Raw genomic sequence first — 25,779 nt, forward strand, 5'->3', positions numbered from 1 at the left:
ACTGACTAGCAAGCTGGGCACCTCTGCACAGAATTTTTTTTTTTAATTTTAAGAGAAATATTGGAAAAGGTATGCCAACATATTAATGCCCATTGTTTATAAGAGTATGGATAATGTTCCTTATGATGCAGCCATAAAATGGGATTTCGAAGGATACTTAATATGACTTTGTTATACAAATGGAAACATAAACATTTTTATATATGATGTTATCTCAATTTTCATATAGGCAGAAAGATAAATAAGATACTAGATTGAAATTCACAATGATTTTAACAATGGTTATCTCTGAATGATAGGATTAGGATTTTCTTTGCCCTCCTTTCTGTATTTTCCAGATGCTCAACCATGTGTTGTTTCCTGTATTATTCCAGATGTTCTAACTTGTATTATTTGGTATGAGAAAAAAAGCATTATTGAATAGAGCAAATGATTGAAATGATATGGTCATGAAAACACTAAATTCATAAAAATTCCAGATGAACTGGAAGGTAATTGTCACTAACGTCACTCAGTGATGCTTAAGATTGTTGACTTTGAGTTCTCATTAATTTACCTATGACTTCGTCTCCCTCTTTCCCCAGATCCTGATCTCTGAGCACATCTCCAAAGGAAGATCTGAGACAGGAGGTTAGTGCTGCTGAGAGTGCAGACTACATCATGTCACTAGGATTTTCTCAGTAAAAAAGAGACTGCTGCTATTATGTGCATTACCTTTCTTAAAAAATATATTTAAAGAAATATTTTTCCTGAATTTATTGTGTGGAAATTTCCAAAAACAGCTACCAATGTAAATTTTTGTTATTTTTTTCCTTAGAGAAAAATACTTGTAAGTTGTCATAATTACAAACAATCTCTCCCAAGCAAAGTATTTGTATGTGTATCATTTTGAGTAAATAAGCCTTTAAACATATTATTTCTTTGCATTTAAATTTTAAAACAAGTTGCTGCTCAAGAGAAACTGTAGTCGTAGACATTTGGGTTCATTTCCGAGTACAGTCCAGGGTACAGACCCTGGGGACATTTCAGTGAACACCTCTGATACTGTTAATAATTTCACAAGCAGAATGTTTCCTCATTCCTAATTACAAATCAGGTCAAAACTAGACCTTTTGTATTATTTGTTTTATATGGCTTGCAGAAAAATACTTTATTTCTATCTGGGGTTTCTAATTTTCACTCATACAAGTGCAAGGTCTTTTTTTTTTTTTTTTAAGCACTACCTGCCTCAGAACTTTGTTTGTGTCTTTATTGGTAGTTGAATGAACTCTAATGATAAACTGTAAGATATAAGTAAACTCTGAAGGATATCAGTGGAAAATTACTGAGACAGGAAAACATATCCTCCCTTTTATGGAGCCTGATAGTTGGAAAACAACGCAAGTTATGTGAAGCACAAATTACAAATTACAGGCTTCTATGGATACCACCATCTCCTAATATTTAACAACAAAAATAATAAAACAGCACAGAGTTTATGAAATAAAGCCAGAAAACAAGTTGGTCTCATGATCAATAACATATGTAATTTTTTCATATGTTTTTGTATATTGCAGAAACATTATTACCTGAATATTAAGAGTTTTGGTATGCTTTGCTAATCCCACTTTTTTCCAAGTATTTCTCGCTCAAAGGCTAATTTTAAAAGTATCAGAAGAGCAAAATTTCAATGCATGTTGTCAACAGAAAAGTTGCATGGCTCTCTAATGAGATTTTGAATATTTTAAAAACCCTAAATCAGAAAACGAGACTTTAATTAAGGGACCGATAGCAATAATTATCATTTTGTTTGCAATGTATAGTCAATACCACACAACAAACGCATTACCAACTGTTATCGTGCATTATAATAAAATTAATTCTATCTTTTAATTTCAGGAGTACTTTAAATATTTTATTTATTTATTTGAGAGATGGAGATCACAAGTAGGCAGAAAGGCAAGCAGGCAGAGAGAGAAAAGGAAGCAGAATCCCTGCTGAGCAGAAAGCCCTGTGCGGGCCTTGATCTCAGGACTCTGGGATCATGACCTGAGCCTGAGGCAGAGGCTTTAACCCACTGAACCACCCAGGTCCCCCTCAGGAGCACTTTATAATACTGTTTTACATATTTTTTTATGCCCCTTACTAGGTCATAATCCCTTTGTCAGAATTCCCCTGCATTACATAGCTAACTTATGTTTAAGATGAAAGTAACTATAAACACACACTTTTTATCCAATTATAGATTGACTGGTATTTATTATATACAGTAGGTTTCTAATCATTAAGTTTAGAAATGATCTGCTGGAAGTCCACGTATTCGGCTACAGATACAGGAAGCATTGACATAAACATTTTATTCTGTACAAGTTACTTCTCAAACATCTTTCCTCAAACATCACCATAAAATATGTTAAGAAATGTGAGTATGAGACCAAAAGTGCTAGCTGGATCAAACTGCAAAAACAAACAGTACTTATAAAGAACTACTAAAAAATGGTCAGTGAAGGACAGTGAAGCAGGTTCATCAACTTCAAATTAGTCATTGATTAGCTGTGAGATCCCTCATCTTTAACTCTTTAACTGAGAGGGCAAAAGGCAGCTGCTTCAGGGTGTTATTGTGAATTAACTGAATGAAAAATACCACAAAATATTTGGAATAGTGTTTGGGACATGGTATTCTACGCTGTTTTTATTGCCATGTATAAAAATTTTGATCCTAAATCTTTCAGTAAATTATGTGTAATTTGAATCCTTTGAAATACAGAAATCTAGCTTATTTTTGAACAAATATTCTCAATACGCCCATAAAGTAAAATCCTTTTATAGGAAAGTAACTATTTATTTGTTTTACAAGTAAATATTGACCTTCATACTGGTCATTTTTTTTTAAGGATTTTATTTATTCATTTGAGAGAAAGAGAGAGCATGAGTTGGGGCAGCAGTGGCAGAGGGAAGGGGAAAGAAGCAGACTCCCCACAGAGCAGGGAGCCCAGCACACGGCTGGATCCCAGGACTGAGATCATGACCTGATCCAAAGGCAGATGCTTAAGCCATCCAGGCACCCTTTTATTGGTCATGTTTTTAAAAGCACAGCTGTGATCCATTTACTTTTAAATAATTGATGAAAATTTTAAAACCTCGAATGGGCATAGTTATATTTCCATTAATTTTTCACATTCTTGAACTCATTCTTTCAAAACACTACTATTTGTATCAGGTGCATTACTACAAAATAATACCATTTATTATATTTTGGATATTTGTTTTCTAGATTGCCCTAAATCTAGAACAGGTTTAAGCCCAACAATACATTCTGACTCTCCCTAATGTCAGATGCTCAGAATCAGGGCACTTCCTTTTCAGCATCTAATTATATTCTGATTGACATTTCCAAGAAATAGATAGAATATTTCCTTTGCAGAGCCAAGACATCTAGAGTTTATGTCCTCTTCTAATTTAGCTTGGCTACTTTGGAGATCAGTCAATTCAACATTTTATTTGATTGCTATAGAGAGCAGGCAGGTAGAATAGCTGATTAAGTATATTTAGATCAGTGTTTCTCCAACAATGATGATGCAAACCAGAGTCACAAGAGAAAGCAAGTCTCGATGCAATAATCACCATCTTGTAGCAAATGGAATTTGATTAATACTCCAAGAGGCAAGGCAGAGAGTTTGTTGGTTTTAATAAATCTAAAATTAAAAGTACTATTTTATTAAATACATAGCACAAATGATCACTTGAATGTCGAGGAATACTAGAAAGTTTGGGAAAATTTTTTGGAGCTATATTGAACTTTATACCCTCCATGAGCCCATAAATACACCCTCTCCTGCAGTGTTTCTCAAAGTGAGATGAAACTAGAGTGTATGTGTCTAGAAAGGCTGGAAGAACTGGGTACTTGTTAGAAATGTAAATTCTTGGGCACAAGCTCAAATCAATCAAATCAGAAACAGTGGTGGTGGGCCCCAGCAATCTGTGCTTTAAGATGCCTGCCAGATGATTCTGATGTATCATAAAGTTTGACAACCACTGCTCTTGTTCAGGATAATTTGCTTTATTAGGCAGAGGCTACACATTTTAGAATTCACGCACTTCAGCCACACTCATCCTGTTAGCTTGTATACATATCCTATTCTTACAGTGACAGCCATTAAGCTCTAAAGCTATGGATCATATAACTTTGTGAATTACTTATTTGCATTGTAAATGATTAACACTACTAGTTTTGCAAGAACATGTCATTCGAGCTGGGACTACTGAGTCTAGCAAATTTGTGGGCCTCATACATTAAGGATACCATAGTTTAATCAGAGCAAACATTAGACCATTTCTTTTTGTATCTGAATACAGATTTGTTATTCCTCTTTCCCTGATGCCCAGAGTTTGATGAGTGAAATAGAACACCGAATTTGGGACGATATACCACTTTTGAAGATCTAGATTAGAATGCCGAAATCCATTTTTAAAATTCTCTCATATCCCATCCCTTTTATTGTTTTTGATTAATAGCAATCTGCAAGATTGTTAACTACAGGTTGATTTACAGTTTGCAAGTTATTCTTGTATCCCTGATTCTTTTGGTTTTTATGATAACCCTGGGAAATAAAGCAGAGCACTAATTAATTTATCCAACACATATTTATTGAACACCTGTATTGTGCCAGTCACTATTCTAGGTTATGAGGATACAGCAGTGAACAAAACAAAGTCTGCAGTCCAGAGGTGAGATCCAGACTAAAGATGCAGATTTGGAAGTCCCCTGTGTGGCGATATTTAAAAACATGGGACTGAATGATGTTCCTAGGGAATACTGTGGATAGAATAGAGAAAATGAAGTTCAAGTGAACTCCCATGCTTAGAGATGGAGAAAAGGAAGAGGAATCATCAAAGTAGATTGAGGAATTACAGCTAGTAAGGTTGGAAGAGAAACAAGAGAGTCTGAGTGGAGAAAGTTGATCAGGTGAGTCAAGTGTTGTTGAGAGGTTAAATAAAATGATGACAGTGAATACAGACCACCAGTTTAGGAATGTGGAGGTCACTGGTTTGGGCAACATGGTGATTATTGGTGTCCTTGGAGGATTGATCAGAACAGCACAAATAAAATCATCCTTAAAATGTGTTGATAAGATTATGGAAGAGAGAAAACAGAAACACTCAATATAACAACCCCTATAGACATTGTAGTGTATAAAAGTGCTGTGAAATGGAGAGTAGAAGTGAGTGGGTAGGGGAGTTGTGGGGCCAAGAGGATTTAAGATGAGAAATACTCAGAATTTTGTATGTTTATGGGCATTATTCACTGGAGAGGGAAGAATTGATGAAGTAGGAGAGAGGAGGTTTATGTCTCCATATTTCATTAAAGCAATACTCAATTTTTCTCACTCTCCCCAGAATCTTCAATAAGTATTGATAGTAATATAATAATTGATTTCTCCCCAAAGTTTGTTACTTTAAAAGTATTTGGAACATTTAGAAGAGAATCATTGAAAGAAAAGGAACTAGCATTGAGCAGGTGTTTCTAAACAGCTCTGCCTATAGGCAAAATAGGAAGGAATGGGGTTAAGTTCATAAATCACTTTAAAAGCTAAATTTTACTACCTTTACTTGAATGCAGTGCTTGGTATTTGCTCAATAGGAGATTTAATTTAATTGGGACCTTTTCCTTTATACATTATCTATTAGTTTTACCTGCCACAGATGCTAATTGTTCAATTTTACACAGCAATTTTATAGAATGGGTTTTGTTATATACAAAAGAAATGGCATTTTAAAATAAAATGCTATGATAGATAACTTAACATCAAATTATTCCACTCAATGAATGACAACTAGTAATCACTGTAATAGTGTAAAATTAAGAAAATGCTGATTTTGGTTTGATTTTGAATTTTGTTCTCCTAAGCAACTAAAATTAACTTTACAATCAGAACAGCTTAACTGTCCAGTACTTTGTCTCCCATGGTTTATGTCTGGATTTGCTGGGTTTCATCAGCTCTAGTGTGTATGTTTGGAAGGGCAGGATGTAAAACTTGCCTTAGGGGTCTGGAATTTGAATCCAGCCTTCTAGCTAGCTTCACAAAGAACACATCTGTAAAATGTGCCAAGAATGTAACATTTAGAATGGTGTTTCATAACTATTATCACTTGCGCTAGTAAAGAAGCTTATGAATATTTTTCTAACTTGCTTGATATAAACACATTATAAACTCTATAATTTCCTCAAGTGTAAGCTGTTTTCTCAATAAATGTTGAAAAGTCTCTGTGTTCACTTTGTTAATTCCTATTAACAATCTATTTCTGGAGTTGGGGGGGGGTCTCACCTAATTGTCCCATTCCAATTACAAATCATTCCAAAACCCTATAGAAGGAATAGGGGCTAGAAAGTCACATGTTCCCAAATTAACTATGGGCATAGAAATTCCTATAAAGAATACTACTACTCCTTATATGCTTCTTGATTCAAAACCCTTGTATACTAATTTAGAATGATTAACACTGTTAGGCTAAGCCAACTTCCTCTTTTTAATTCTCATATTGGTGATATAAACACATTTAGGATGATTTCTTTTAAAATAAACACACATGAATGCACTAACATAACTGCACAGAGGCTGGTTATAGATTATTTGAATTATTTCTTATACCATGACTTAGGCAAGATTTCCTAATTTAGTCAGTCTAATATGTTTCTTATGCATTTTTTAAAAAACTGAATTTCCTCCCAAATTTTCTGGAACTCAAAACTTTTACTGCTTCTGATAGGTTAGTCAATCAATTTTCAATATCAACATCACAACCATACAATCAGGGTTATATAGAGTTATATAAGAAAAATTATAATTAAAGAAGGGTGTAGAATTGCTTTAAGTCGAAATAGGTTGGTGAAGAGATGGTTTAAAACAGTGTGGAGATTCCTCAAGAAATTAAAAATAGAGCTTCCCTATGACCCTGCAATTGCACTCCTGGGTATTTACCCCAAAGATACAGATGTCGTGAAAAGAAGGGCCATCTGTACCCCAATGTTTATAGCAGCAATGGCCACGGTCGACAAACTATGGAAAGAACCAAGATGCCCTTCAACGGATGAATAGATAAGGAAAATGTGGTCCATATACACTATGGAGTATTATGCCTCCATCAGAAAGGATGAATACCCAACTTTTGTAGCAACATGGACGGGACTGGAAGAGATTATGCTGAGTGAAATAAGTCAAGCAGAGAGAGTCAATTATCATATGGTTTCACTTATTTGTGGAGCATAACCAATAGCATGGAGGACAAGGGGCGTTAGAGAGGAGTAGGGAATTTGGGTAAATTGGAAGGGGAGGTGAACCATGAGAGACTATGGACTCTGAAAAACAGTCTGAGGGGTTTGAAGTGGCGGGGGGGTGGCAGGTTGGGGTACCAGGTGGTGGGTATTATAGAGGGCACGGCTTGCATGGAGCACTGGGTGTGGTGAAAAAATAAGGAATAATGTTTTTCTGAAAATAAATAAATTGGAAAAAAAAACAAATAGGTTATATGCGTACAGAATCCAAGTAATACAACTGAGTTTTTGAATTTTTAAAAGAAAAATGTTTATGAAATCTAAATATTTGGACATAAGGCTGATAAGTACTCATTACATGCTTGGGAAGATTTTGGCAGATCTTTCTGCCTTGGAAGGTGGCAGCAGTACTTGGGAGAATTAAATACATTATTACGGTTTAAAACAGCTCAGAGATGTGACAATACAGATAGAACCAGAAGGTGTAATGCTACACAAAATAAGTCAGATCAAGAAAGACAAATACCACATGATTTCACTCAAAAAAACGAATATATGAATATATGTACAAACAAATGAAAAGCAGAACCAGACTTACAAATACAGAGACTAAACTGGTGGTTGCCAGAGGGAAAGGTGTGGCGGAATAGGCAAAATGGATAAAGCGGAGTGAGAGGTACAGGTTTCCCATTATGGAATGAATAAATCATGAGACTAAAAGGCAAAGCCTAAAGAATATAGTCAGTGTAATCATAATAGCACTGTTTGGTGATGGACAATACTACACTTGTGGTGAGCACGGCATGACACAGAGAGATGGGAATCACTACGTTGTCCATCTGAAACCAATGTGACACTGGGTGTCAGCTTCACTCAAATAAAATAATAAATAAATAAATAAAATAGCTCAGGGATTTCAATTAGTGCATAAACGTGTTTAAATATTTAGGGAAATCTGATTTGTCAAATTCTTAAGTTAATTGAGCTTTAACTCAATTATGACTATAATTGACTATATTGACTATAAATGACTATAACTTAATTATGACTTGAAAATGACTAAGGGTTATTTTATAATCACAAAATAGAATAACATATGATTTTCTTGCCCCTATTCCTTCTGTAAGGTCTTGGAATTATTTGTCATTGGAATGGGACAATTAGTTTAGACCCCTAACTCCAGATATAAGTTAAGGAATAGTGATAATAACAATGATAATGATGATAATAATAATAGTAATAATGATGATGATGAAAATTGGAACTGAAGTTTAAAGGTTCTGTTTCCTTAATTAATGGAATATTACTTTAAGTATAAGTAGTATTGAGGAGTGTTTGCCTAGCAAATAAATCTCCAATTAGATAATTTTAAAAAACCAACAACCTTAATGGATACAAATTAATTTTGATATTCAGAAATATACCAAGTTAAAAAATATATCTATACCAAATTTGTCTTACTAAAACATTAACTCGTTTCTTTGTACTGCAAATTAGAGTCACTCTGGCTAATTAGATCAGAATTATTACAGAAGGTTTTCTTGGATTTTTTAAAAAGTTAATTTTATAATTTTGGATAATATTATGTAAGCAAATGAATGAAAAATTTGAAATTCTCCCTTAGAATTATAACTCCCAATAACCAGTTGCAAGCACTTGGAAACATAAATATGGAGTCTTATGTTTGAAAGTTACTTAAAACAAATGAGAAGCATCTTAAGAAAACCATCATAAAGCTGAAAACACTTAAAGTATTTTAGGAATTCCTTCCCACCTCTCCAAATAATCTTTAACTACTTCCAAAACTTTAAAAAATGGTGGCTGTTCTAAGCAGAAAAGTATAACATCACTTTGGGCATTAACAAGAAGTTCAAGGTTCTAATAATTATCCAAGAAAGAATATACATGCTAAAAAAAAAAAAAAGTCACCTAACTTTTTTATGAATTTTGGATAACTGAACCCAAACGAGAACTTTTTTAAATGAAAGAAAAACAAAAGCAAGGAAAAGTTCCTAGAAAAAGCTGTCAGATGTTTTCTGTTGTACTCACTTTTTTGTTATATAGTATCTTTCATATCTACTACAAATATATACTCGGAATTCCGAAAGTTCTACAGTTTCTTAGACACATGCAATAAATTAAAATTTGATCCTTCCTGCTACCAGATTAATGCTATGCATCTCATAATTTTAAATTGAAGAGTAATCATCCAGAATCTGCAAGTCAATTCAACTCAGCATATTATCATCAATTAACATTTCATTAAATGCCCACAGGTGTGTACAGTAGTATTAGAAGTCAGTACACCAATTGCTGTTTAAGGCCATGTAATAAGACTCATATATAATTGCCAACCTAAATCTGGCTGACCTCTGAATACAAACTGGCAAATTAAGGGACATATTACATTGACAAACGAATAGCAAGATTCCTAAAAAGCACTTAATGAGAAATAACAGAATATTTTTTCAAACATAATGTAAAAAAGCCATCGAAGAAGTAATTGCTGTGTGCTACCTTTCCTGATCTTTTCTGTTGGGGTGGGAGTGAGGTGTCAGGGGCAAGGGCATAAAATAAATGGACTGGCATATACATATACATTATATACACCAAGATAGAAAAAGGAAAAAAAACATAAAGCCAGTTATTTACTGAAGAAGAATATTTTGTAGATGAAAGCAAGACTAAATCAAGGTCACTGGCTTTCTTTTCACCAGAGTCCATAAACACCTCAAAGTCAGCAAACTCAATAATTCAGATAATGGAAAAACCTGACCCTACTCAGAAAATGTGAAGAAAGCAAGACTAAACTGTAATAGTGGTTAAGAGATTTTCCATGAATAAATAGATAGAGAATTGAAGAATTATATGACTCCATTCATTAAGAGTCATTACTTACTGCTCTTTAAGATGGACATAAGCTGGACATGAAATATACTGAAATTCAAGGGAAGATCTTTGGACAGTTTACAACATATTACAAAGTAAGAAGTGAGCAAAGGCAGGGAAATCATTTGGTACCAATATTAAATGCCAACAGAGAACAACTATAAAGGGGAAATAACAGGATTACTTACTATATTAAGTGATCTACATCCAACACGTAAGTTATCATATGACTCCAAGTTGGAAAGTTACTTTGTTGATTTGTTTGTTTGCCTTTTTAATCCATAGTTTCTCAGCCTAAAAACAAGTCATCACTTGGTTGCTGAAGTGATTATTTGGAAATAACAGTCTGTGAGTCTAATGAGAGTTCTCCTAGGAACAGCATATAATTATTGATACCTTTAATATATTATCTCATTTAATCAGTGCAAGTAACCCATAGGAATTATTGTGCCTGTTTTAAAGAAGGTACAATTAAGCACCAGAAAGATTTTGATCTTTTCTCAGCATCACATGGCTAATAAATAGCAGGGTTGGAGTTTAACCAGGTTTCAGTTTAACTACAAAGGCCAATTTTCTTTTTCCATTATTCTTGTTTTTTTTTTTAAGAGTATGTTTATTTATTTGACAGAGATCACAAGTAGGCAGAGAGGCAGGCAGAGAGAGGGAAGCAGGCTCACCACTGAGCAGAGAGCCTGATGCGGGGCTCGATCCCAGGACCCTGAGATCATGACTTGAGCCGAAGGCAGAGGCTTAACCCACTGAGCCACCCAGGCGCGCCCCATTATTCTTGTTTTCTTCAGTCATACTATTCTTTTTCATGACTCATCCTGTACCCTCTGCATAACATTCCCTTCTTCCTTTCTTCACTGGGATCATTTAAGATCTTACCTACACCAGAAGGCTTGCTGACTCTCCAAGTGAAGTTGGTCCCTCCCTCCTGATTCCCACTGCACTGTTTGTGTATCTCAAGGATAGCAACATAAAACATTTTTGTGCATTTAAAGTGGAGTGGCATCATACAGGCATTTGACTTAGTGAGTATAAATATATTCAGTAATACTATTCTACTACTAAACCCTTTAGTAGTACAGATTTTTAAGGATCAGGACAGGTTCAAATAAGAGATAATGGGCCAAAGATTTTCCACGGGCCCCTTCAAATACACTCTCTGCATTTCTCCACCCAGACTCCTGCACAGGGAGACGAAATCACACAGATGATAGTTATCGGGGTTTCACCCAACAGCTTCCCAATGTGTTTGGCCAATAGGCAGCCAAGGCAGGAGACAGGAGGGAGAAGTGTAAGATCAGGGCATTTATTTCCTTGACTTTCTAGTTGTGGGGTCACCTTGAGTTGGTTCTGTATTTTCACCAAGAATCACTACTCGTCCCTGGGAAAATTTTCTGCACCAAGCGCTCTTTCCAGAGCTCTACTAAGACCTCATTTCCATTGTTCCTTACATCTCAGTCTAAAAATGCTCCTTTGCTATTATTAAATCCAGGTTATTTCACTATTGTTTGTAATCCTCCTACACACCACCCACACCTGTGTAAGTAATACCTTTGTACAGAAACTTTCTTCAAATCATCCTAATTTTGAGTGTGTCACCTTTTACAGTTGGGACTGTGATTAATATAGTTCGGAGTGGTCACTGATTCATTTTGAGCCCTTTAAATCACAACATTCTCCTTCTTTCTAAAAGCCTAAATATGTAGTTACTTGGTGCCTAGGAAAAACATAATAAGCTGGCAATTAGTTTAATGCCATACCTGCTTAAATTTAATATACTTTCAGAACTGTGACAACACTGTGAGGAGTACAAAAAGAATTTATGATAAGTTCTCTTCACCAGGGCATTTTGATCTTATTAAGGCTACAAGACATGAAATGAAGAAAATTATAAAGGAAGCATGAGCTGAATAGTCAGGTGCAATCATTTATGATTCAGAGAATAAGAGGTATCATTTATTTATTATGGCTCCCATAAGCTCTGGACTTTCTCCAGCCTGCATCTATGCTCTGAAACTCCTGAGCCCAACAAGAGCATCCTCTTTTTTTTTTTTTAAGATTTTATTTATTTGTTTGACAGAGAGATTACAAGTAGGCAGAGCAACAGGCAGAGAGAGAAGGGGAAGCAGGCTCCCTGATGAGCAGAGAGCCCAATGCGGGGCTCGATCCCAGACCCTGGGACCATGACCTGAGCTGAAGGCAGAGGCTTAACCCACTGAGCCACCCAGGTGCCCCGAGCATCCTCTTTTGTTCCATTTCCCTGAGACTTTCTTAGCTCTTCTTGCACAATGCCTTCTTTTTCCAGGTTCACTGCAAGTAACTGCTCTATTATTAGAAGATCTCTGAGATAAGGATAATAGAAACAAGGCATCATTTTTTGGATGAGTTCATCTCGAACAACATTACATGGCAGGCACCAAACTAGTTAAGAGCCATTGATACAAAGATAATGAAGTCACAATTCTTGTTTGTAAGTGGTGTGCCACTTTATAGGGGAAATTAACAAGTATATGCATCTCCAAGTCCTAATTCTGACAAAGTCCTGGGATTGTGGGTAAATACAATGTTTACACTCACACAAAATACACACACACACACACACACACACATACACATACAAACACACACATATACTCAATACATATACATTCTCACACATGTGCACACCTTTACTGGTAATTCTGAATGAGCCAGGAATTCTGAATGAGCTTCTAGAAAAAAAAATATATATAATGTTGAAATCATCCAGGAAATCAGTTTCAAAAAGAATATTAAGTGTAGGATCCTTGATAAATATCAACATAGTATTTCTTTTCATTGAATTCATCTAGATATGTCTACCTGGGTTTCAGAAAGTGATTCAGGTCAGAAAAATATATCGAACATTTAAATACATGTAAAATTTTAAATAAAATAAACTAGATGTGTGAGGCTATCAGTATTTATGTTGATATAAATCAACATAGGAACTATAGGAACAACAAATGATAAGCTGATCACTGGGGGGCTTTTCCTTTTTCTTAGAACTTAGGTACATATTAACATTAGGAATATATTAACTATAGAGGTGCAAATTTGAAAATCTTTTTCAAAGATTTTGAAAATCCAGTATAGGAGCTCCGAGTTTGGCCAAGGCTGAGTCTTTATTTCATAGCAAGTGTCTCAGCAAGCAAGATTTCTTGCATATCAGATATAATTTTCTATTCATTTTACTTCTACATTGAAAATGAAAAAAGTTCCCTGCATGCATATTCAACCTCTGTTTTCACCAATATCTACTCTTCCATCAGAACTTTAACATTCTTCTTATTTAAAGTAAAAATAATAAAAATGTCTCTCTGATTCCTAAAGAATAGAATGAGGGAAATCTGCCTTGAGTATGGGCTCCTGTTTAAATACAGGTCCCAAATCTTACATAGTGCAACTACCCCTCCTTTATCCCCCCCGTCATGAAATTTAGGCTGTGAATCAATCTATTATGACTTCTAGCGATGCTCATAACTTTAATGACCAATATTAAGCACAAAAAATTCTCAGTGCTAGAAATTATGAATCTTGGGGTTCCATTATTTACTTGCATGGAATATGGGGTCAGTTTTGTGCTTTTTATTACATTATACTCTTCCAGAAATCAGAATTCTGAGTTTTCAGCTTATGTTAGGTGGTAGAACCAAGATTAGATTGGCTCAAAATTTAAGAAGCACCAAAATATTCGGTAATCAAGATAAATGCTATTTTAATAACTTTTTGCATTTTATTTTGCTTTTATTTTTTCATTCTAATAACATGCTATAAGAACAAATTCATATAAAAACCTATAATGAGCAAAATATGAAAATAAAGGCAGGATCATTATTACTGGTTTTTTTTTCTTTTGCCTTAGTTTCCAGTATCACTATTATGGATCCTGACCCTGTTAGTTTGGATACTGTCAACCCAAACTAGCACCTTCCTTCCAAACCCCCATTTCTGCCATGTAACCACACTCCCTGCCTTCCAGATGACATGGTTGTCACCATTTATCTGGCTATGAGAAACAATAGAGAGTGATAGAAGCAACTTCCTTACGTGAAGAATGGATTTTAGTATGCTGGACAAATCTATAGTGTGTACTTTGTATGCTAGTGGTGGTTGCCATAATTCTGAAATATCTGTGATAGCTTTTCACTATTTTTCTTTTGTATAAAAAATGGGAAAAAAAGCTTACATATTCTCTATTATAAGACTCCTGCATATAAAACAGCTCCGGGACTAAACAATGTCTTTAGCCTCTAGCACCAGGTTAAATACAGCTTAGCCGTGACCTTGGTGCCAAGATGAAATAAGCCGATGACCTCATTTCAGCTCCTTCCTGGCAGATGTCCAGCATACTAATTGGCATCCAGGTGACAGCATCATGAAACCAACCAAGGTGAATCAAATGTGAGAAGTAATCCATGTACACAATCTCACATCATCTACATACTTGAAACCAGACATATTACATTTTACTTTGCTTTGCTTCACTAAATATGAGGGGGTAGTAATTGCTTCTGACAGTCCTGCTGTCATTCTAATCTAAGGTAAAATGCCCTTCGTATGTATTTAGAAATAAGGCACAACAGTATGCTAACGTTCAGCATGAGCTTGGGAAGAAGACTGCTGTTCAAGGGTAACCAAATGCAAGGGAGTCTTCTCGCCACGCAGAACACGTGAAGGCATTGCTCTTCATATATGTGTTAACATTTTCAGGGAATTTCACTGAGTGAAGAACACAGGGGTAATTTATAATAGGGAAGAAAGTATTAGAACAAGAGAGGCTGGGGCAGACAAAGGAAGAAAAACGGGGAAAGAGTGGAAAGCATGGATATAGATCTAGTATATCAAAGTTCATTATCAAAACTTCTTTTTTTTAAATTAATTATTTATTTATTTGACAGATCACAAGTAGGCAGAGAGGCAGGCAGAGAGGCAGGCAGAGAGAGAGGAGGAAGCAGACTCCCCACTGAGCAGAGAGCCCGATGTGGGGCTTGATCCCAGGACCCTGGGATCATGACCTGAGCCAAAGGCAGAAGCTTTAACCCACTGAGCCACCCAGGCGCCCCCACTTCTTTTTTTTAAATCACTCCAAACAACAGATAATCTTTTCTATCAGTATAAAAGAATTTGAAGAAAATTTCTTTTATCCAAATGAAGTAATGTTCATAAAGGGTCTTATGTAGAGACTGGCCCACATAACCTGAAAAGATGTTGGTTAAAAAATCACCCTCCCTTCTCTTCTTTCTGGAAGATAAAACTAGTGACTCTTTGCCTTCCTTTTTTTGATGATATTTTCCAGTGCTATGGAAATGCTTCCTGTCTTAGAATTGTGATTCAGTTTCTACCTCCAGACCCAGAACCTTCTCTGGTATTTTTTTCCTGTGGAAGAAAAATGTAAATTAAATATATTCCAAACCTCTTTGAATATATTACATCAAATTAAAAAAAAATCAAGTAATCCATTTTCACAAAGTCTCTGGACTTCCTGAGTATATTTTAGGTTTGATTCCCCAATTAAAAGTAACAATAACAATTAAGTATTTATCATTTCTTTTTTTTTTACCAGTCTATTTTTAAAGTCTTGTAATGTGAAAAGATCATTCACCAACAAAATGCATTTGCTTACAAATGTCAATTCAACAATATTGTGACAAGAGGGTTTTTAGCAATTAAGCTTCAGATAACCATTATTCCTTTCAGGGTACTGTCACCTAAAACTGAAACAAACCTTTTTTTCTTTATTTTTTTTATTTGCTTTCATCCTGAATATTTTATGCAATAAGGAGATAAATCATACAAAAATGGTGTAAATCTTCAGTACTTTATTTTTAGATGCCATGTTAGGTAATCAAAACATTCCATTTATAGGTCTCAACAAAGGTAAAATAATTCTCAGTGGCCTTGAAAGTTGCATGTTCTCAAAGCATGGCATTAAAAAGCTGTACTAAGGAGGGCACATGTTGTGATGAGCACTGGGTGTTATGTGCAACTAGTGAATTGTTGAACACTACAAAAAATAAAATTATCAAAATAAAAAAAAATAAAATGGTACTCATGTAAATAACAATTTGGATCTTGCCAAATTTCATTTAGTAGAATTGCATAAAGACATCATGGAATAAATAGGTTTTATGGTCTGGTAAGAGATAATGTGATGAAAATGTTATCCAGGATCAAATACGTCAGAGAAACTACAGGTTAAACCCAGTTAAGCAGGATTCTTTTCCATAGGATTTCTCTGTCTTAACTATTTAGAAATGCTCTTAAAAACTCCTAGAAAAGATATTATGCAGAGGGTCTCTTCCCAACTTGACTATGGAAATTTTCTTTGCAAATCATCTCAAGGGATATGTGTTTTACGGAATATAGCTCTGTTTCTTAATGCCACTCACTATATTGTACTGGTGTTTGGCATGCATATAAAATCTGGAGAAGGTGGTCAGCATTTGGGGTGCCTGGGCCATGTTCAGATCAAGTGAATTAGAATCTCTGGGGACACAGCCTAGAAATTCAGGTATAATTTTGAGGTTTTAAACACCCTAGTTAGTACCCTGGTTTGTGTAGGTGTGTGTTTTAAAGAATGCTTCAAACTAAGCAGTTTAAAGCCTTGAAGTTGTACATCACATTAACTTCTTCACATCACTACTGGTGGAAATTTTCAAGCATATCTCTGATATGGTAGTTTTTTTGCATAACTTTTATATTTACTGAAGTAAACCATCTAATATCACTACATTCCAAAAAAAAACAGACCTCAATGTGATTGCTATACAATATAAGAAGTTTGAGGTGAACAAACTGTAAGATTTGTAATGAAAACAAAAAATAAAAGCTCATTTTAAATCACAGTAGCTCAGCTGCTGTAAAATTCAACCCAATGCACACCAGTGCTCTTGGCATTACCACAGTTCCCGCATATATCAGAAGATTTTTAGATTTTACATGCTTTTGACCAAAGATCAAAGTGTTCAGTTAATTAGAAAAAGATTTTTGACCTTGCTTCCCTTTCTTACATGGAGTATAAGGTGCACAAAGTTTCTAATTGAAGAAAAAAAATTAAACACTGTGTTTTTGATCTTTTCAATAAGTCAGAAGGAGATATATTTTCAATAAAACCTCAATTACATCCTCAGTTGATTATTTCTAAAGCCCACATGAACACCAGCTGTTTACTGGAGAAAGCAAACAATTTCATTTAATAGAATTGCTCAACGATATGGGATATGGTTTAAGTCTTCACCAAAGCCCAGTTCAACTAGAAATGTAAAGTTTTCATCGTGTTCCAAAACCCTGGTCACATCTGATTGGGTGTGTTTGCATTCTGTTCTAGACAGTACTGATGGGCTTTTTAAAAACAGATTTGTGATCCAGCCCAAGGGGAGCATGTTACAAATAAAGACAACCCATGATTACCAGACCATGATTGCCAGACCATGGAGGTTTTATTTTCTTCTCTCAGCCAACCTTAAAAACAAGTGGCCAGCTAAAGCTGGAAGGTTATTTGAGGCAGGGAACTATGGCGTTGTGTCAACCTACATTGGAATATAGATGTGTGAAGGCATTGGATCTACTCAATGTGACCATTTGGAAACAAAGCTTCCTAGGAAAGAAAATATCATAATCTCTAAATGAGACAGACCAGGAGGTTTCAGTTGTTAACCCTCTGCACTGAGTTTACAGAGATTTCAAATATCTTCAGGAATCTACCCCAACAGGAGTGTTACCTACTAAATAGGTCCTGAAGAATAGGGTTCAGTCAGTATAACCCAAATGCCATTGATGGTTTGGTAAATAGATTATCAACAGAAGGAATCACATCTTCTGGTTAGTAAAGCTACAATAAATATTTACTTCTTGTTTGGCAAACAAATTAGCTGCAAGCTGAACATTCTTGAAACAGCAGACTACAGTCAAGTTAAAGCCACCAGTAAGTCATTTGGCTCAGTTACTTTCCCATATATGTTCCCTGCTTCCCCCCTCCCCCTCTACCTGCCTCTCTGTCTACTTGTGATCTCTCTCTGTCAAATAAATAAATAAAACCTTTAAAAAAAAAAAAAAAACCATAAACGATCACCTAACCAAATGTCACTGATCCTCGTCAAGTTTTCAATACGTTATTATGTTTAGGATTCTAAAACATTGTAAAAATATGGTCACCTATCAAATGTTCTATTGTGTCTACTATATCCACAGTAACTAGTTTACTCTGTGATAGGGAACTGGGACATGAGGAGGGAGATTTTTTATGGTTTCAAGGCTCTTATTGGTTATTTATTTATTTATTTGTTTCTCCTTGGTTTTCCATATGGATCCTGACAAGAAACAAGCCACCATAACTTTCCTACTACTCCTTTCTTTTTTCTTTTTTTAAGATTTTATTCATTTATTTGACAGAGAAAGATCACAAGTAGGCAGAGAGGCAAATAGAGAGGGGGGAAACAGGCTCCCCACTGAGAAGAGAGGCCAATGCCAATGCGGGGCTTGATCCCAGGACCCTGAGATCATGACCTGAGCCAAAGGCAGAGGCTTAGCCCACTGAGCCACTCAGGCGCCCCATACTTCTTTTGTAATGAGGGAGTAACTGCAAATTAAAATGAAGGCTGGTCTTTGTGACTTTAAAAAAAAAAAGACAAAAACACCTTAGATTAGTCTGCAACTTGGATTGGTAAATCATTTATTTTTCCATTTTTTTTCTAACACATTTCTAGTGCCAAAAACAAATTAGATAGTATAACCTCCTTAGAAGTTCAGTAATTTGCCGGGTACCCAAGAAAAAATAAGGTGACTGTACTTAGCAAGTTAAAGTATGCATAAATAGTGAAAGGTTAACTTTGTCTTTAAGACTATAGGCTTTGGTTCTAACTGAGAGGGCATATTGTGAATGCAAACAAAAGAGAAGAGTAATAGCTATAGTATATCCCCAAATGCCAAGCATTGTACTTGGTCTTTTCACATATTTAATTCTCACAAACACTGCAATGCACGTTTTATAACGTCTGTTATACAGATGGGATAACTGAGGTTTGTAAGCACTGAGTACTTTACTGACATCTGGGAGTCCCTTGTCCCTGGGCAAGGCACAGATACTGTGCTCAATGTTCTCAATGACAGAACAGAACTATTCTTCTTCAAGGTTACATTGCTTTAAATAAGTGGCAACTTTCATGGAAAGGTCCATATAATGTTCATGGTAATGATAATAATTATTAACAAAAACACATTTCAAGGGAGGCAGAAACAACTTATTTTTTTTTTTAATTTTTTGGAAGATTTCAATTATTTATTTTACAGAGATCACAAGTAGGCAGAGAGGCAGGCAGAGACGGGGGGCGGGGGGGGATTGTGACCTGAGCCCAAGGCAGAGGCTTAACCCACTGAGAGCCGCCCAGTCACCCCTAGAAACAACTTAATTTTATTCAGACCAAATTTTACTTCGGCTTCTCTAACTAAACCACTCTGAAAACCATAAAGTCTCCCTTTACAATTCTTGCCCCATTCTTGACCTTTCCTTCCTCCTTCCCATTCGCAAAAGTATAATTTGCTACCAGCTACTGTACTTCCACTCAGAATTCCTCTCTCTTTAGCCAAATGCTTAGAAGCTTTAATTTTTCTCGTTCCTAAAAATGTAATAGGTAATCCAGGGTGGGGGGGCAGTGAAGAGTTGCAGATGAAGAAAATTTGAGAAATGTATAAAATTATATCCACTCCCCCCACCCCCAGCCCTGAGAGATCCTTAATGTTGCAATATACATCAGAATATTTAAAAAAAAAAAAAGGTAGGGGAACCCAAGTGGCTCAGCTGGTTAAGCATCTGATTCTAGGTTTTGGCTCAGGTCATAATCTCAGGGTTGTGAGTTCAAGCCCTGTGTCAGGTTCCACACTGAGCGTGGAGCCTCCTTCAGATTCTCTCTCCCTCTCTTTCTGCCCTGTTCATAGATTCTCTCTCTAAAAATAAATAAATAAATAAATAAATATTGACATACACTAGCATTTTCTAGACTTAAATGATCTGAAAGCATTTATTCCCCTTTATGGATGAATGATCCGAGGAATTCAGTTTCACAAATACCCCCCATTTTGTATTATACATTATGAATGGCTCAAATCTGTTGACACAGAAGAGTCTTACAAATCAATAAGACCATAATGTACACTCATTTGAATGTCAACACCAAAACTGTCTGTAGGTGACTTGGTAGGAAGACCTGTTTAAGTAACTCAATCATCATATTTTTGTATTGCAAAACGTACTGTTGTGTAGCAAGTTTAGAGTCATGTAGGAGTTATCTTCACCCCTTGTTGGAGCAAAATTTTGTGTTCTTTCACAGGGGATTATCAAACCTTTACTCTGAGTTCTCTCAAGAAGCTAAACAGCCTCAGTGAGGTCAGTAGGCTTACTCATAAGTTAAAAAATGAAGTTATAGATGAAGTATTGCCAAATGTGGTGAGATGAAAAGAATAAGTGAGAAAACAAAGAAACACAACACAAAAAGAGTTGAAAGAAAGATAGATTGACTCTTGAGAATGATTATATGCCATCCAGAATAGATTAATTCTGGAGAATTTACCCCAAAGTTTATGGATGAGGAAAATAACCTATACCTCAACAAATATACCTATAAGACACAGAAGTTCTGCAGTCTTGGTTTAATAAAAACTAATTTACAAGGGAGTTTTTTCACTTGTTTTTATCTCATCAGTGCATTGGATAACCAATGTTCTCAATTTCCCTCTGAAAAACAGTTTATTGTTACTCCTAGCAACCTAAATTTTGTGTCTAATCTCTTTCTTATATGTCTGCTCAATTTCTACTCCCACCAGCTTGGTAAGGTGTGTTTGTTGCCAAATCCATTTGTGTAGGTTCTATTTGTTACATATGCCATTAAAAAGTCACAGCCAAAAACTTGCATAACTTGCTATACACTAGCATTTCCTAAACTTATTTGATATGAAAACATTTAGGGCCTTCTAATACCTATGGACAAATAATCCAAGGAACCTTTTCACAAATATTATTTTGTGTATATACAATACTAAGTGTTCCAAATGTGGATGTGGAAACAAAGGGAGATACTTCTATAAAAACTAGTTTAATGCTTTGTAACATAGAACTTACATAAAATAAAATTACCATCAAATTAGATGTGTACAAAACAACAGTGATTGTTGGATTTAAAAAATCATATCTTAGATGTCACTATTTGCAGATGACATGATACTATATCTAGAAAACCCTAGAGACTCCACCAAAATCTATTAGAACTGCCTGGGTGGCTCAGTGGGTTAAGCCGCTGCCTTCGGCTCAGGTCATGGTCTCAGGGTCCTGGGATCGAGTCCCGCATTGGACTCTCTGCTCAGCAGAGAGCCTGCTTCCCTCTCTCTCTCTCTGCCTGCCTCTCTGACTACTTGTGATTTCTCTCTGTCAAATAAATAAATAAAATCTTTAAAAAAAAAAAAACTATTAGACTGATAAGTGAATTCAGTAAAGTTGCAGGATACAAAATTAACATACAGAACTTTGTTGTGTTTCTATACACTAATAACAAATTAGTGAAAGAGAAATTAAGAAAATAATCCTACTTACGATTCCACCAAAAAGAATACAATACCTAGGAATAAACTTAACTGAAGAAGTGAGAGGCCTATACTCCAAAGATTATAAGATACTGATGAAAGAAACTGATAAAAATGGAAAGATTTATGTAGTCATGGATTGGAAGAATTAACATTGTTAGAATGTCTATACTACCCAAAGCAATTTATAGATTCAATGAAATCCCTAGTTAGCATTTTTCACAGAATTAGAACAAATAGTCCTAAAATTTGTACAAAACCACAATAATCCTTGAATAGCTAAAGCATTCTTGAGAAAGAAGAACAAAGCTGGTAGTAACATAATCCGGGATTTCAAGATATACTATAAAGCTATAGTAATCAAAACAGTATGTTATTGGGATAAAACAGATGCACAGATCAATGGAATAGGATAGAGAGCTCAGAAATAAACACACATATATGTGATCAATTACTCTACAACAGAGAAGGCAAGAATATGCAGTGCGGAAAAGACAGTCTCTTTAATAAATGGTGTTAGGAAAATGGGGTAGCTACATGCAAAAGAATGAAACTGGACCACTTTCTTACAACATACACAACAGTAAACTCAAAATGGATTCAAGACCTAAATGTTAGACCTAAAACCATAAAACTCCTAAAAGAAAACATAGGCAGTTATCTTCTAGATATCAGCCTTAGCAACATATTTACAGATTTATCATCTTAGGCAAGGGAAGCAAAACCAAAAATAAACTATAGGGACTACAACAAAATGAAAAGCTTTTTCACAGCAACGGAAACCATCAACAAACCAGAAAGGCAACCTACCGAATGGGAGAAGATATTTTCAAATGATCCATGCAATAAGGGGCTAATATAAAAAATACATTAAAAAAACTGATAAAACTGATATGATACACCAAAATACCAAATACTCCAATTTTTAAAAATGTGCAGAGGATCTGAATAGACATTTTTCCAAAGAAGAGATACAAGTGGCCAACAGAAACATGAAAAGACGCTCAACACTAACCATCAGAGATGTGAAAATCAAAACCACAATGAGATAATTACCTCATGCCAGTGAGAATGGTTAGTATCAAAATAACAACAAATAACCAATATTGGTAATGATAAGGAGAAAAGGAAACCTTCATGCACTGTTGGTGGGAAGGTAAATTGGTACAGCCGGTGTGGAGAACAGTATGGAGTTTCCTCAAAAATTAAAAATAGAACTACCATATGATTCATTAACCTCCTTACTGGAGAATGAAAACACGGATTAAAAAAAAAAAACATGGATTAAAAAAAGTATATGACTTATGCTCTTGCAGCATTATTTGCAATAGCCAAGACATGAAAACACCCAAATGTCCATTAATACAATGAATGCATAGAGAAGATGTGGCATGCATAGATATATAATGGAATATTATTCAGTCATAAAAAGAAATTAGATTTTTACCATTTGTGACAAAATGCTTGAACCTAGATGGTACTATGCTAAGTGAAATAATCAGACAGAGAAAGACAAATACCATCTGATTTCACAAAAATGTGGAATCTAAAAAACTAAACAAACAGACTTTTAAATATAGAGAACAAACTGGGGGCTACCAGAGGGGTGGTGGGGGGATGGGCAAAATAGATAAACAGGATTTATTTTTTTTTATTTTTTTTTAAGATTTTATTTATTTATTTGACAGAGATCACAATTAGGCAGAGAGGCAGGCAGACAGAGAGAGAGAGAGAGGAGGAAGCAGGCTCCCTGGAGAGCAGAGAGCCCTATATGGGGCTCAATCCCAGGACTCCAGGATCATGACCGGAGCCGAAGGCAGAGGCTTTAACCCACTGAGCCACCCAGGCGCCCCGATAAACAGGATTTAAAGGTACAAACTTCTAGTTATAAAATAAGTCATGGAGATACAAAGTACAGCTTAGCAAATATAGTTATTAATATTGTAATGTTGTATGGCGAGAGATGGTGATTATACACACACACTCAAAAAACATAGCTCAACAGACCGGATTTTAAAAAAAAATCATAACAATCTAGAAGGGTTCTGAGCTTATGTTACTTTACAAATATACCTTGTATAAATGAATCCGGAAATTACAAGTGATACATTATAGGCACAACTCATGCAAAGACAAGAACACCAATCATTTGACTCCTACTCAAAGAAAAGAATGTATTTTCACATCATAGTTAGCAAATGAATTTATACTTAAATGCATTTTTATACTTAAATGTTTTAAATTGATCTTTAAAAGTCTGTGTTATATGTATATTATTTCATAGCTCCCCGCTTTAACCAAATTTTGAGATGGACTAATTAATTGAATGTCCACAGCCCAAATGCGGTGATGATGGCTGCAGTTGATATTACACAGATTTATTTTGTGAGTATCTATCCTTTTCTAGAGGAAGCTGTCCTTTTCTACTATTGCCAGAGAAAAACCAACAATATGGAATTCAAACACGAGTGGGAATTGGAAGATTGATTTTGTTCAATATAAAGACATCAGATCTGGAAGTCCAGCCTCAGCATTTCTGGGCCTCAGGAGAAATCTCATGACCTTGTGGAACAAGGAACACTCTTTCTTCTGTACAGAGAATGTATAAGCAGACAAAAAGATCTGCAGGATAGGGCAAACTTAAATTCCTCACATTACTTAGTTTTGCATGTAAATGCATGTTAACTGTGCTTCCTGCATATCTGTTCCTCCCCAAACTCAGTGGACACGATCATCCAATGTTGCTGAATGCATCCCAAATGGCTCAGAGAAGAAAACATACTGATAAAAAGGAAGGCAGATTGTCTGCAAATACGTTGATCAGCAGGTGGACATGGTCAAGCAGCCATTACAGACCACTGTAGTAAGCTTCCTAGTCAGTAACTTTGATGATTAGTCTAGTTTTGCTTTGAATGAAAAATGGACAGCATACACATTTTAATATACACATTCTTTTTGCTCATATAATCTGTTATGGCAGCCATTTTAATGTTGTAAAACTTAGTGGCTATTACTACATTAATATCTGTATGACCTTGATTATTTTGTGACTACCTTTATTATCTGAGGTTCCTCACATTTTTAAAAGAACAGTGATGGATATGGACTACTTTTAAATAGTAGTATTTAAAAGTAGCTCAGTCGGTTAAAGCCTCTGCCTTCAGCTCAGGTCATGATCCTGGGGTCCTGGGATTGAGCCCCGCATCGGGCTCTCTGCTCAGCGGGGAGCCTGCTTCCCACCCCTCCCTGCCACCCTGCCTGCCTCTCTGCCTACTTGTGATCTGTGTCTGTCAAATAAATAAATAAAATCTTAAAAAAAAAATAGTAGCATATATTGCATGTGCAGATGCTGAAGTCCAAGGATGTTTTGGGACTTTGGACAGCATTGAAAAGAAGCTAGACTTTTAACTTATTGTTTGGTTTAAATTTAATTTTACCCAGGGGTAGACCAGATGATATCTCAAAGTATATTTTGTCTCCAGAACCTATTATTTTTGTCACATAATATTATTTTTGCCTTATTTCTTTATCACTGGATATTATCTCAAAAGCCTTAAAAAAAATTCTGTATCTTCTTTTTCCTTGTTGATTCTGTTTCTGCATACTAGTAAAATTAAAAGCAAAGTAAAGAAAAGTGACCTCTGGAAGTACGTGAATAAAGCAAAGATAGGAACTGAAAGCCCTACTGAATAGTGCTTGTAACAGCCAAAGCCATTTACTGATTAACTGACCTTGTCCCAAATGCGAGGGAGGTAAAAATATATTTTGGTCACCAATACAGTTTTGTTCTTTTCTTATTTGCATTCTATAAAAGCATTTCAATCTATCTATGCAGTATAGAAATTTTTTTTTCCCTCCAAAGATTAGAGGTTCCCAAAATGAAGCAAAGAGTTTTAACTTTAAATACATTTACTGGTAACCTTGTGCTTTAAAACATTCCCGGAAAAGTTATCTGATTAATATATTTTTTTTAGATTTATTTATTTATTTATTTGACAGACAGAGATCTCAAGTAGGCAGAGAGGCAGGCAGAGAGA

General features: G+C 35.3%; 1 protein-coding gene across 6 annotated transcripts in view; it reads right to left on the reverse strand.

Annotated features, from left to right (window-relative positions):
- Nucleotides 1-25,779, reverse strand: part of ARHGAP24 (Rho GTPase activating protein 24) — a 516,663-nt gene that overhangs the window by 85,528 nt on the left and 405,356 nt on the right. Inside the window, exon 1 of one of the 6 annotated variants that reach the window (XM_044224610.1) lies at nucleotides 10,330-10,352. The exons of the other annotated variants lie outside the window; for them this stretch is intronic. The gene's annotated coding sequence lies outside the window, so the exon portion shown is untranslated. Of the gene's footprint in view, nucleotides 1-10,329; nucleotides 10,353-25,779 lie in introns of those variants that run through there. 6 annotated transcript variants of the gene reach the window in all.

This window comes from Neovison vison, chromosome 11 (assembly GCF_020171115.1).
Source record: "Neovison vison isolate M4711 chromosome 11, ASM_NN_V1, whole genome shotgun sequence".
Taxonomy (NCBI): domain Eukaryota; kingdom Metazoa; phylum Chordata; class Mammalia; order Carnivora; family Mustelidae; genus Neogale; species Neogale vison.